Source organism: Sphaeramia orbicularis, chromosome 7 (genome assembly GCF_902148855.1).
Source record: "Sphaeramia orbicularis chromosome 7, fSphaOr1.1, whole genome shotgun sequence".
Classification (NCBI taxonomy): domain Eukaryota; kingdom Metazoa; phylum Chordata; class Actinopteri; order Kurtiformes; family Apogonidae; genus Sphaeramia; species Sphaeramia orbicularis.
The window spans coordinates 41925149-41929975 of NC_043963.1; positions in this window are offsets into that span (position 1 = coordinate 41925149).

Consider the following 4827-nt stretch of genomic DNA (forward strand, 5'->3'; position numbering starts at 1 on the left):
TTCATGTTGAATTACTGTCGAATGCACATGATGGAGTTTTTGTGGAATTGTGTTGCGATTCCGGCACTTATTCACTTGTTTATCAGGATATTTCTCACATTTTGGATCAAAATTAAAAAAAAAAAAATCACAATTAGCAATTACCAAATACTCACCAAGGTTCATGTAGTGTTTGAGTTCAAATGATGGTTTCATCCTGTCCTGTGGATTCACCCATAAAGACCCAAACACCCACTGGCGACTAGGGATGGGAATCGAGAACTGGTTCTTTTTGAGAACCGGATCCCAGTAGCTCGATTCCTTGGAATCGTTTGCCTGCCTGCTTAACGATTCTGCTTATCGATTCTGCCTTTGTTGCACATGCGCAGTGATGTCATGCGTACACTGCTTTGTTTTGGTCAGAACGTAGCCAGAAACGATCTAAAAAGACGATACCAGGTCCACTTCCTTGGAACACTGGCAAAGCCTCCATTTCTTCAAAAGGGTGGAATCCCTCCAGTCTGCTCAAACATTTGTCCACAACATGTGATTCATTTGATTCGCTACTTAGTGGCGCTTGTGAATCTAGCAGTGAACACCAGGCCATCATCTGGGCTCAGTTCCGGTTCTGGTGCGGGCAACAAACGTCGTACCCCCTCAAACACAAGTTTCCGAAGGTAGGGGAAAGGAAATGAGGTGCACAACAACGGGAGACGAGCAGAGTCGAACCGGTTCCACACAGTAGAAATGAGGCAATAGAGGAATTAGTAAAGTGTCTTTAGTTTCACTTTCACTGTACCCCCCCCCCGAAACCGGGCCCAGCATCATCTGTTCTTATTATTTGTACATACTGTATATGTTATATTTTCTGTGCAGAGATGGAAATATAAAACACAGTTCATGCAAACACACCCGTTTCTACTCTTTTATTCCTTCACCCAATGAGAATCGAAAAGGAATCGGATCGATAAGCAAAATCGATAATGGAATCGGAATCGTTAAATTCTTATCAATTCCCATCTCATTCCCTACTGGCGACTAATACCATCTTCTGATCTAAAATGTTGAATACCTGTTGATCCAATAATCCCATCAATACATTTAAATAATTGATGTAAAATGCAGTTTGTCATCTTTTCATGGTCATCAGATATGACCTATTTGGACATTCAGAGCCTCTGTAGTTACTGTGGAAACACTGTCATCTTCTACAACATTGATTCACCAGTAAAAGCCATGGAGACACTTGTTTTATGTTCAGTTAATGGTATATTTATTGAAAAAGTCACTGTTTTTTTCAGTTTTCTTTATTTTGATGTAACAACCTTTGCATTTACAGTGAGTTTTCATCAACATCTAAATTAAATACAGGAAATTAAATATAGGAAAATACGTGATTTACAGCGACAGATGCTAAATTCAGAAGATAATATTACAATAAACAGTGATAAATCACTTAAAGTTTAAATAGAGAGAAAAATTCATTTGAGTAGCTCTGGGTCTTTATGGGTTAAATTCAAGCTGCAGTTAAAGAGTATCATGAGAAGGAAGTTAGCGGAAATATAACTGGGTACGTACATATCAGACATTTAGAATAACTGGAACCTTGTTTTGAAGGTCAAATTGTGTGGTTTCGATTTGATTTTTTTTTTTTTTTTCATTTTTGCATTTCTGTTGGTCGCCTCATGATGTGACCTTTGACCTTTAACAGCAGATCCACTAAATGTTATTAGATCTATGGGCAACTTTCACAAAGCATCATTTTCTGCTCCTGGTCTCAGACAAATCGTTCTGCCTTTGTCTCGTGCTGTAAGGGAACAGTTTTTTTTGTTTGTTTTTTTGTTTGTGCCGTTCTGCATCTCAGTTGAATTAAACCAAATGAGTGATAGGAGGGACACAAAATGCCTGCACAGAGCTCATGGATGATATCCTGTGCCAAAAAAAAAAGATCGACTTTCAGTATTAAAAACGGTGTTAAAAAGAAAGAAAAGGAGGGAATGTCAATGAGCGCGTGAGCCGGATTGACATTGAATGCATCGTATCCGAACGAGACGCTCTTTGGAGGAAGTGAATAAACTGAGTCAGGCATTCCTTCCATACAATCAGAAGAAATGGGTGTTATATACGTGTGCATATACGCCCATGAATGTATGTAAATAATGTATATGCATCCAAAAAGAAGACCTGAAATATTCTTCTAGTGATTTCTGTGATTGTCAAAGATTTTTAAAAAAAAAAACAAAATATGTAAAGAAAATGTACATAGCATGATAATTCAGATATAAGAGTGTAAAAATGTGGTAACATTTTTGTCAAGTGTTTACACAACACAATAAGAGGCTCGTGAATGTTCTAACACTCAGTGATCAGCATGTACAGAATAACACGACGTTCTTTCGTATGTACAAAATGTCAGCATGAGCCTTTTTTATAACGTGGTCTGTAAACACCAACGAAAAATGTTCAAAATGTTATATTTTTTGCTTTTGTTCTTCTACATAAAACCCATTTACAAATAAACTCTTAAAAGAAATCAACTCTAGAGGCTCTTTTTTCATGTAACTTATCAAACATCTGGTTTATTTCCATGTCCATCTTTAGGATTTACTTGGAGTCAGAACTGAATGAATGAATTATGTATAGAAACACATATATATCGGCTAAAATTTCCTTAGGGGGTCACAAATGAGTGGCCATTTTTGTCAAAAAAAAAAAGAAAAAAGTTGTAAGAAATGCATAGAACTGTGTTGAAATAATGCTAATACATTTGTGCACAGACTACTGATATTATTTGACAGTAGAAGCTATATTTTCAGAAATATTGGATTTTGAATAGCACGTGTATGTGAAAACTTTTGCTGGTGGACGGACGTGACATTACCCATGATGCTCTGGTCAGTACCAGTACTTTATTAGTAATAAACTTATATACTTACCATTGCTAATTCTCCTCTTATTCATAAATGTTAGTATTGTGGATCTAAAACAATAACAGCTGACACAAAAACACAGAATGTGTCAGTGGACGGATGTGACATGGTTGTTACAGATCCCATCATACTGATGCTCGGCAGCCATGTCACCGTTTACACTAATGATCCCTGTGCAAAAAACTAGTATCAGAATTATTTATGGTATAGTTTATCATTCCACGACCGGGATCGCATTGCCGGCAGTAAGTCAGACCTGTTCCAGGTGCATGTGGGACTCCGGCAGGGCTGCCCTTTGTCACCGGTTCTGTTCATAATTTTTATGGACAGAATTTCTAGGCGCAGCCAAGGGCCGGAGGGGGTCCAGTTTGGGGACCACAGGATTTCATCTCTGCTTTTTGCAGATGATGTTGTCCTGTTGGCCTCATCGAACCTGGACCTTCAGCGTGCTCTGGGGCGGTTTGCAGCCGAGTGTGAAGCGAGCGGGATGAGGATCAGCACCTCCAAATCCGAGGCCATGGTTCTCGACCGGAAAAAGGTGGTCTGCCCTCTCCGGGTCGGTGGAGAGTTTTTGCCCCAAGTGGAGGAGTTTAAGTATCTCGGGGTCTTGTTCACGAGTGAGGGAAGGATGGAGCATGAGATTGACAGACAGATCGGTGCAGCGTCTGCAGTGATGCAGTCGCTGTACCGGTCAGTTGTGGTGAAGAATTTCTCGATTTACCGGTCAATCTACGTTCCTACTCTCACCTATGGTCATGAGCTTTGGGTCATGACCGAAAGGACAAGATCCCGGATACAAGCGGTCAAAATAAGTTTCCTCCGCAGGGTGGCTGGGCACACCCTTAGGGATAGGGTGAGGAGCTCAGTCACCAGGGAGGAGCTCGGAGTAGAGCCGCTGCTCCTCCGCGTCGAGAGGGGCCAGCTGAGGTGGCTCGGGCATCTGTTTCGGATGCCTCCTGGACGCCTCCCTGGGGAGGTGTTCCGGGCATGTCCCACCGGGAGGAGACCTTGGGGAAGACCCAGGACACGTTGGAGAGACTATGTCTCTCGGCTGGCCTGGGAACGCCTCGGGGTCCCCCCGGAAGAGCTGGAGAAGGTGTCTGAGGAGAGGGAAGTCTGGGCATCCCTGCTTAGACTGTTACCCCCACGACCCGGCCCCGGAAGAAGCGGAAGAAAATGGATGGATGGATAGTTTATCATCATACTAAAGAGTAAATAACAATATAGAATTGTTATTTCTTTATAAAAATGCTTATTATTAGAAAACTGTTGATTTAAAAAGTGACGTGTGACATTCTTAATGTATGTATTGGCGTAACATAAGCAGGATGGATCAGCACCATACTCCATATTGAACCTGTAAAAATAAAACACGATATGTAGGATAGAATCTAGTAAGAAAAATCTAAAAGAATAGAATATTTGTTTTTCAGGTAAATTCAGTTCAAATATAACTTGGCCATTTGTGACATGAAAATCTAGCATTAATTGTGATGAAATTGGGCATTTTTGAGCTGAAAACATAGTTCATATGACCATCAACATGTTACAACAGAACTGAAATCCTGTAAATTTGCATAAGTTGCATTTACCAACACAAAGTTCCTTTGGGGATTCACTTATATTGATTTCTTATGCACAAAGACAGAAATAAGACCTCTAAGCAAATTTTAGCCGATATAAAAAAACAACAACAAACAAACATAAAATTAACACAATTGGTAACTGAAAAAGGAAGAAGCTGAAGCCAGAGGTTTATTTCTGCTTCTCCTATTCCCATCCTCACTCCAACTCCACACCTGAAGTTGCAGCAAATAAAATATTAACACACATTAGTTTACATTCAATTTCTTCAGTCACTTTGAAATCCTATTACTTTCATAGCCCTTGAGAATTTGACAATTGAACCCTTTCATGC